The sequence below is a fragment of the Podarcis gaigeae genome (assembly GCF_964106915.1).
Source record: "Podarcis gaigeae genome assembly, chromosome: 1".
NCBI lineage: Eukaryota > Metazoa > Chordata > Lepidosauria > Squamata > Lacertidae > Podarcis > Podarcis gaigeae.
Genome location: NC_139678.1, coordinates 54,597,648 through 54,608,068, shown reverse-complemented (window position 1 = coordinate 54,608,068; position 10,421 = coordinate 54,597,648). Strand labels below are relative to the sequence as shown.

General features: G+C 38.5%; 1 protein-coding gene across 7 annotated transcripts in view; it reads right to left on the bottom strand.

Annotated features, from left to right (window-relative positions):
- LRRC4C (leucine rich repeat containing 4C) overlaps positions 1–10,421 on the bottom strand; it is a 616,943-nt gene that overhangs the window by 57,340 nt on the left and 549,182 nt on the right. The window lies entirely within an intron of this gene.

The window sequence follows — 10,421 nt, the reverse complement described above, 5'->3', positions numbered from 1 at the left end:
TTTTCAGTATGGTTTGAGCCTCCTTTACAAAGTTAGCTAAGGGTTTGCATCAACTGGGGTCACAATCCAACAAAAATGAAAATGTTTATGCTTAGACACGTGACCACCTTCCATACAGCAAAGTGTTTTCCATAGGTTCACATGGTAGGGAAACAAGAACTCGTTTTTTCCAAAATATGCCAAGCAGTCCTAAGTAATGTCTATTTCCTCCTTCCACTTTCTGAAACAAAGCAACAGCAGGAAGTACAAATATGCCTTAGGTGGCCTTCAGACACATAGTTTTGCAGTGCATAACTTAGCACATCTTCCTGTCAATAAAATGTTCACACACAGTTTATGTCCTCTCCAAATGTTGTATAACAATAGGGCAAACGTTTTCATATAGAGTAGCCAAAACCAGTTATATATACAGCTCCAAATGCATAAAAACAGCCACCCCTACAGAAATGCACAGTACTTTTGAGACAGAAAACACAGATATCATAATGACTTTTACTTATGCAATGTAGTTGCTCATGCAGCCAGTATTATTGAATGGACAATATCTTAATGACTGACTTGTCGGGCAAAAATTAAGTCCATATTCAAATATGTAAGAATCACTATAAAAATAAAACAGTAATGAGAAAGAAAATACTTGATCAAGAACAGTGATTAGTGAAAAGTCACTAATATTGGTATAATGAAATCAGTGTAACCAAGCAAATGTTAAATCTGTTGGCACAGTGATAGATGAGAGAGTGGATAATCTTGGGATTGCAATGCAGGCTGCAATCAGAGTTGAAGGATCCATCCACCGAATTCAGCCTATTTATTGTAAAGTAAAATGGATGCAATTAAACCTGCAGAATGCCCACATGCTAGGTTCTCTACTTGGCAATTCTACTTATCACTTGATAACCTGTGTTCTATTTTGGTTATTATTTATTTTTTAAAAAGGCAAGTGCTGGAAAGTGACATAAAATTGTCTCATAAATATTAATATGGTTTACAAAGTTACAACCACTGGTAGATTGTCTTTTGAAGATCATAGCTTATTTTCCCTTCAACTACGTCCTTAAAACTTTGTGACTAGCATTCTGTACTATTTGCAGGTTCTGAATGATATTCAAAGGCAATCCTCACCTAAAAAGTATTGCAACAGTCTAATATAGAAGTTGCCAAAGTATGGATCCCTATGCAGGAAAAGCTTTAGTTGGCGAAGTGCTGGAGCTGGAAATACACCCTCCTAGCCACTGTGGTCACCTTGGTCTCAATGTGGATCAATGAAAAGCTGATTCTCTTGCATATATGGAACTCATTTTTGACCACATAAAAACTGCATGAATCTTGGTAGAGCTGTTACTTCAAATGGAGGGTTCCTATTACTAGTACAGAGCTCAGGAAACACATGTGTAAACACTTTATTCCAGCTTTCCCTAACCTGTTGCCTCTAGATGTTTTGGACCACAACTGCCATACTTCTTGATCATTGGAAAGACTAGCCTATTCAAGGCAGAAATAGGAAAGATGAGATTGAGCTGTTTGACAAGAGAATTTCAAAATTCTTGGTAGTGCAGAAGCCTAAAAGTTTGAATTTCAGTAGATCTGAAAAGTGCTGGCATTTGGGAATTTGAAGCATTTACAAATACTTGTCATAATGTTAGAAAGGTAGACTTTTTCTAGGTTAATGTATCCACATTCTTCACAATTCAACAGATGCAGAGAGGGTGCTGCTTCACCAAAGTGAAAGAAATGAAAATACTTCAAAATTCATAACAATAGTGAAAGAAATTGCTAAACCAGACTAATAAAAGCAAACACCATGATCACAATATGATCGTGATAATATCAGATTTTAGTTTCACCATTAAAACATCTATTCAGCATGGCCAATTATATGTTGAAACAACAGTGCTGATGTTGTCATGTAGCATAAGGAGCAGTGTAAGATTTAAATGAGACTCATCTGCAATCAGAAACCTGAGCACTAAATGTGACATGGAACCAGGGATGGTGTGAAATTTTCAAGGAAAATTCATCTGTCTTGCAGAATTCCCATTTGGATGTCCAATGACTCAAATGAGCTTTCTTCCAGAGTTCCCACTGCATGCTGAACAGAAAAGGATTCTGAATTGGACCTCAGGGCTTATTTTTCACATATCAGTGATCTGGCACAAAGAGAGGAAACTGTTGCCCAATTCCTGGATATATGAGCATTCCACTTCTACGCCTTTGGCTGCATATATTGCCTGATATGAAAATCCAACAGATGCCCAAAGTGCAGTTTTTCAGCATCCCTGGAATAGGCAACCTGATTGTTTAAACACAAAAAGGATTTGGATTTTAAGTTCTGAAATGTGTTCAGAAATTTATCAGAGGGTGACAGGTAGTGATTTGGTCATGTGGAATATCCTTTTTACAAGGCTATTTTACTACTTGTATATTGAGGTTGAGAGTCACTTTGTGATGCCTCCATCACTTCAAAAAAATGGTTGCGTGACTCATTCCACAGTTGGCTAACCAATATGAGATGGCTAACCAGCTGTAGTAAGAAATGAGGAGGCACATGCTACTGTTCTCTTTTTTGGGTTTAACACATCAATTTAGGACCTGAATAACAAATTGAATTGGAATGACACACAGCAGCCCTGAAACAGGTCATTTTGTTTCCAAACACTACAAATGCAGACAGAAGTTGAATCTGGTGGTCACTGCATACCCCTAGTATATTGGAATATCTGCTATCATGGTAGATAAAATGGGTGTTTATTATATTTCTGGTTTCCTACACAATATTTATGATTCTACTACATGACCTTTACCTATATAATGGGAAAGGAGCACAACTCTTTTGAGACAGTTAGCAGATGAAATGGTCAGTTGAGAGTGGTTCAAAATTCTACTCATTCACTGTAGATCTGTCAAATCCACACCTGATCTGAAAATTCTGGAAGCCTTTCTGAAATTCAGTCAGTTTTCAATGTGTCATGCTTACATGAAGATGCATTATGTAATATCACAATATCCACATGTCCTGATTGTTTTCATAGCCAACCATCCTTATTCCGCAATATTTAAACTATTTTATGCCAAACACCCTTGAATCTCACAAGAGATGTTTGCATCTATTAAAGTGAAGTGTCTAAAGCTATACTTCAGGGACAGAACAGAAGGGTGGTATACAAATTTAATAAATGATAATGTTAATAATATTGAGCATATTCTATGCAGCCAGAAGCTGCCCTCAAATGTAGCACGAGTTCATTTATTGCCATTAATTAGCATTGGAAGTTTGTGGTGAAATGGAAGGCCATTCATGTCACATTTCTTCTCACATCTGCTTTGTGCCAGTTTGAAGAAGTGTACATCTGATGTGACATGGATGGATACACATCCAAAACACATACAACACAAGCACACCTCACCACAGGCTTCCAGTATTACCAAGAAGCATGGCAAAGCTTTTCCTGCTGATTTTCCAAATGGTAAAAAAGTTATAGTTTCTCCCTCCCCACCGAAAACTTGCCATGCGAGTGAATAGGGAAAACAAAGCAGATTGGAACCCAAATCACAGACTGAAGCAGTCTGAGCACATAGCGACTTGCTAAATGTAACATGAATAAAGGGCAATTAGAGGAGGAGAAAAACCAGTGTATGCACAGCTTGGAAGTAACAAAACCTATTCAGATCTCATGAGCATTTGAAAAATGGCAGCCTTGAGCTCATTAAGTTGTGGACACGGAGCTATGTCACAATGGATCTGATAGCACATGCAAGGAGATACCATATTTTTCCATGTATAAGACATTGTTGTTTTATTTTAAAATGTTGCTAAAAATTGGGGCTTGTCTTATACACGGATAGTGGAGAGTTGGGATGGGTGATTGGTGGCTGCAGTGAGTAGGAGATTGGCAGTTGCCTTTTTGTGGGTTATTGGTGGGTGTATCAAGGTCCTCTGGCAGTTGGCAGCTGCGGCAATAGGGCGGCTGATTGGTGCTGGCTCTCGACAAGAGTTCAGATGTTTGGTGGCTTCGTGGGTGAGCAATCTTCAGCAACCCCCTCCCTCCCAAAGCTCAATGAGTCTGTGCATTCCCCTCCCTGAAAAGAAAGCTCAACAACACTGGGCAATTTCCCCCCATTTTCTCAATTTTTAGTCCCAAAAAAGAGGGGGTGTCTTATACACGAGGGTGTGTTATACACAGAAAGATACGGTACCTTTGAATGCAAACAACATATATAATATACTTTAAAATATAACAAATATACTAAAGTTAGAGTCTAAGACCTGCAACATTATGTGGACTCTAAAGGTGGGATCATGCAAACAGGCAAAGGACATCAGTCTGCCTTGCCATTAGCGTCTCCATGTGACAGCTCATTAGACTGGCTCCTAGCAATGGAGTCAGGACCTAAGTACATTTGTGTTAGCTGGAACATACAAAGCAAGTAGGAAACTCCTGCTGGGAACTCAGGGAGAAAAGCTCTTAGATGTCTCTGCACAGGGCTAAAGAAGTGTTCGGGGATAGGTTGCCCCATAGAGTTCTGTAGCAAAGTTGCCATTAAGCAGCCAAAAGAAAGGCACCATCTGAGGTGAAAAACAAAAGAATAAAACCGGTAACTGATATGAGAGCAGAATACCTGCTGCTAATAGCAACAACGGCAGCTCTAGGTAGCATGGCCATTAAAGATATACAGGGCTGCCAACCCAATTGTACAAAAATCCCAGCGAAAGAAAAAAGTCGTGCTTTAGTCATTTCAGCGGCTATGGCTTCTACAGGGGTGGTTCAAAAGGGGGAGGGTGTTGTTTTTCCTGAATATTTTTGCAGAAGATGGGAACTGAAAAATGCCCCTGAAAGAAAGTAGAATTCACACCTCTCTAATGAGGTAAACAGGCACACCTTTCATAAATTCATTAACAGTTTACGGCCATATTCCAGTTGGCTGCTTTTCTTCTAAGCTTGGGAGTACTTATAAACTGTGTGAATGAATCTGAAAGCGCTATTAGCAAAGCCTCTTGCACTGGCCAGATGAGAAGCTATTCTCCCCTTAAAATTTTGGATTAGGGAGCAAAGGACAACCAAAATGACCAAGGGGGTACAGGGGCTCCCCTATGACTAAAGGTTGCGGCATTTGGGACTTTTAATTTAGAAAAAAAGGCAAGTAAGAGATGATATGATAGTAGTTTGTAGAATTATGTGTTGAATGGAGAAAGAAGGTAAAGGTTTTAGAAGAGGTGTAGAAGACAGATGGAATGATGACTGAACAACAGCTAACAGAAACAGAATAAAACATTTTTGGCAGGGTGTGTCATATTTTCAAACATAACCTAAATGCTGTACTTTTGTTCAAATGTGTTCACAGGCAAAATTCAGAGCCGCTCCATGATTTTAAGTATGATTTTCAAATAAAAATCCTTCCTCCTCTCTGCCCCACTCTGTGTGGTCTAGAAACCTGTTTCATTGAAATAAGTCCTCAGCCCTATTACTGAAAATATTGAGGAAAATGATCTAACATCTATAATGAAGATAGTGACACTCTGAAATACTTCAATTATGGTTATTTTTTTTCTCCATTCAGAAATGAGTGAAGAATAAAGAGTAGATTATCAACTGAAAAGGAAGAGAAACACCTGTGGAAGGACAATTCAGATTCCTGCCAACATGTAGGTTGGAGCCAAATGGATGCTACTAGACAAAGGTGACTATTGAAAGCAAAAATAAAAACAAGCCTTTTCCTCTGACATGACATTCCCACACCTGTTAAAAGCTACCTCTGAAATAAGAAAATAGATTATAATATATTTCTGTGTGAATTCTGTGTGAACCTTCTAATAACATCCCAAAATTAAACTTGCATCCATTGCCCTAAATCAGTCAGTGTCCACAGCAGTCTGTGATATTGTCAGCTGGACTTCTGCCCCTTTTCAACCTGACATATATTTAATGACCAACTGCTCAATTGGCTCATTCTAAATGTTTCTACCTATACAGTATATGTGAATAAAGGCTGCCTTCCCCCCAACCCAAACAGGGAACTCACTTCTTTGAAGAAGATGCAAACATGGATCTTCATCACCTGACTCCGCCTGAAGAAAGAGAGTCAGTACAATGCAACTTCTTCTTTCACACAAACTACAATGAACATTTCAGTTCTTTGCATCTATAGCCCAAATCTTGATCTCAGCAGCTAAATACCAAGAGGACGACTGAGGAGGAGTCACATCACTGTTGGATCAGAACTGATGCTGTGAGGAGGAGGAAAGAGGAAAGCTTTGGCACACTTCAAATATATGAGCGTACCTCCCCATGCTGTCCTCTTCAAACATCACAAAGAATATATCCTTATTCCTTCATGCCACAAGATGAAGCACAAAACACTGCAGAGGACTCCAATGTGTTTTTAGGGAGATGACAGGAGAAAAAAGATGTTCCCTTTGCTTGCTACATGTGTGTGGTATAGATATACACTGTAAAATGTAACTGCAGTCATTATATTGGTTTTCTCAGTGCACTATGCATCAAACTTTCAAGGCTTAAACAACGTACTCTAATTTGTTTCTTATTGAATTTACAGCAGATTTTAACTTTGCTGATCTGAAAATCAAGCCAGTTGTCCATGTCATGTATTGAAAGGGTACTGACAATTCCTAAAATGGCTTAAAGTGATATTATAGGTGACAGGAAATACTTTATATGCTCAAGTAAACTCGGAGGAGATACAATAAACTTTTGCATTCCTTCATCCTTGTTGGTACAGTATGCATCTAAATTATGCACCAACCCAAAAGGATGAAGCTAAAGGGTTGGAGTCACCCTTATCAATAGTCTTGAACAACCTAGAGTACCTTGATGTTGGAGAATGTATCCCATAACATTTCAGGGCAACTTGCTAAACTCTGTGATAGTTCCATCAGAATCAGGCTCAAAACTCAAGGTCAAAGAGGAAGGCCAGCAGATGCTATGTAACAAAAGATTAGTTCTCAGGGCAATGTGTGTGCCAGGGTCTCCAGACACATCAGTGGTGTCCAGGGAGATGCACAGTGGTTGAATTCTTGCTCCATCAGTGAAGTAGTGGTCATATTTCTGTGAATTACAACTGGTCTGGGGAGAAGGCAATGGGCTAAGAAGCTTTATGTATTGGCTATTATGCTATTTCAATGAATGGAATGGGCTAATACACAAGAGCAATCAACTGCAAATGATCCTTGTACCACTACCATAGTAAATTGCAGCACAAATCTTTTTGAGGCAAATTGCAAGAACACCTTTAGCCAGTTAAGTTAAAAACAAAACAAAACTCAAAAGGGTTAGGACTTGAAAAATGGCCAAGCAAACAAGCATATATATTTTTCTTCCTGAGGTACCATAACTTTGGTGTTAATAAAAAAAAAGCTGAAATGAAATAAATGACACTTAAAAGAAGAGACCAAGTTTCTGGAGGATGAGTCTCCCAATGAACCACATGCACCACTTAATTCTGCAAGGGATGTGCATTTGGAATTAATGATGCATTCAGCAAATAAAGGATGGATTCAGATGGCAGCATCCTTCACAACTCAGGGACTATTTCTATGAGACGGACTTAGAAGGATCTGAGATAAGAGTATACAATGAAAGGGGAAGGTAGAATATTAAGTACTATGTGAAGGAAAAGGTATATAAACATGAATAGGATAGCAGTCTCAGATACAAAAATGCAGTTTTTTTCAGTAGAAATGGCGGAATGTCAAATGATGAGGGTCACTCAGCAATTATGGATGGATGGATGGATGGATGGATGGATGGATGGATGGATATAAATATATACTGTAATGCATTGCTGAAAACCAATAAAATCTAAGCAAAGTGTTTCTCTGTTCTCGGATAGCTTTTTAATTGGACACAAATATGATGGCGTTCCCAAGTCAAGGAAGGACAGATCTAAACTGTTGGGGAGGGGGAGCTACTAGAATATTTCAAAGGAGATCAAGGGTATAAACCTCAGAGATGGCAGAGAAAGCCAACAGAAGGTTAATCAATTCTCCTTTTAACTTTCATAAATAAGATCACGTTTAAATAGAAAATGAGCTTATGAAGAAGACCATATGTGAATGGCATTTGGCGGGTGGGGGGAGGTGGACTGAAGGTTATGAAATAAGCAATTAGCTTTTCTAGTAAAGAGCATTTGAAAACTGAAATGCTTAATTATCTTGTGTCATTCTTTTCACTTTGCCTTCATATGGGGATTGGGAAGTGAAGGTAACTAGACAAGACAGTGCCATCATCCTGCCTCCTAAGTTATTCAGCAGCTACTGGTACAGGCATAAGCTTTTCCCCGAGTCACCTCTATATATACCTTTGGAAAGATCCACATATAGACAGATGTAATGCCTGTTTTATGCATGGGAATGTCAGTTTCAAGTAATCTAGGAAAAGAGGCAAGCTTATAAAATGAACAGGTTATGAATGCATGCTATTGCTGATTTCAGCACAGGCATTATACTATACTGCTTTTTTATAAAGAACTCACATAACTATGAAAGATTCCAATTAACTTTTGAATGATATATCCTTAGAACGATGTCAAAATCAGAATCATGCAGAAAGAGTATGATATATATTTTATTAGGCTAAAAGCTCATGTGTCCATTTGCCAGGCACCAGCAAAACCAGTATTGGCAATATTGCTACGAGGACTATAAGCATCGTTTGATTTTAAATGCTATTCTGTACTAAAATTGGAGAATGTCCTGCATTTGTCAGAATCTGACTGTGGCAGCATCAGGCTGTAAATGGCTTTAAAGTCCTAAATGGCTTAGGTCCAGAATACCTTAGGGATTGTCTCTTTCCATAACATCTTATCCACTCCTGCTTTTATTTTTGGATTAAAATACTAGATTTTTATTATTTTTCAGCTGCTGAGAGTCTGTTTTGTTTTGTTTTGTGGTGCTCTAAGTACATTGTATTATTTAAAATATATATGCTGTAAACCACCATGACTAGCATATTTACCCTGGATAAATCAATCAATCAACCAAAATCAAAAGGGGGGAGAATAAAAAAAAACCCACTGACCCCATTTCTAGACACCCCAAACCAGCCACCATGCCAAAATCCTGGCACAATGACTGCTGCTTCAGCATTCATTTTGTACAATACTACTGTACAATAAGTACTGTATTCAGTAGCATACTTCAACTTTGGATGAATGATTTACACAGCATCGGCATAGATTATATAGAATTCTAGAGGATGGGAGTTTAATACACACACACACACACACACACACACACACACACACTACTACATATATATGTGTGCAATTCTTTTCTTTTGGCATTTTGTATTAGGCTGCTTGTCAGCTAGTTTGAGAAAAATCAATGAGGCAAACAATGCAATGCTAGCCTGAGTTATGCCTGCTGGACAGAGCTATAGGATCACAACCAAATTGATAGTAAACGTTCATAAAGTCATGCACAACAATATCATTGTGTCAGAGCAATCCTGACCCAGCAAAAGCTGAACACTAGCAGGACCAAAAGTGGGATAGTGGCGCTGGGAAAACAATTAATCATGCTACAAAGTAGTCAACAGAGTCAGAATCCTTACTGGTATGAAATTAGCATAGGTAAAATTAGCTTAGCTAAAAACACCCATCCACTAAAATCAGGTGAGAGTCTTTGTGCCAAACACTTTACTTCCCAGCCACACTGCTGAATGTGATTCCAACTAACTCATTAGTCTATCAATGCATTAGGGATATATCAGTCCCAACAAAGTTAATACAGCTCACACTTAACAGACAAACAGCATCACAGTGCCCTGGGGATGTTTGCCTATCTGACTCCAAAGTATATGAAAAATGAAGAATATCTCCCAAAATCCATTCAAAGAAAATGGGGGAAATGCCCATGAACATCCTCTCCCTTGTATGTCAAGCAATTGTATTGCTGGGAACATAACATATCTCTACAGAAACATGAGTTTATAAGGTTAATTGCAACTGAGTACTTTGGCAGCATTCTGCAAATCATTTATACTTTAAAAAAAGAAGAGATAGCTAAACAAGAGATTTTTCTCTTAACATGCAGGGTTATATGAGCCCCAACCATTTTCCCCTGTTAAAAAAAGCACTCTAATCGTACTCATTAGCAACAAGATTTAAATAAGTAATTGGTGTTTTCACTTTGTGACCTTGAAGGAGAGCACAGCTTTCATGTACTTTGCATTCATTATTGCTAACAGAGTTCAGGGTCATCTGGCTTCCCCACCTCCACTCCCCGCTTTTCTTTTTTAAACCCACTTTTTATAGGGATACTTCTGTCCACTGTGATCTGTGTCAGAAATCTCATTTACAAGAAGCCAGCCGAGCTCAAAATTGTTCTGCCTGCTCTAAATGTACAGTTTAAACCTTTTCAGCTCTGGAGATTTGGCCCATTTTATGGCTTAATAAAGATCAGC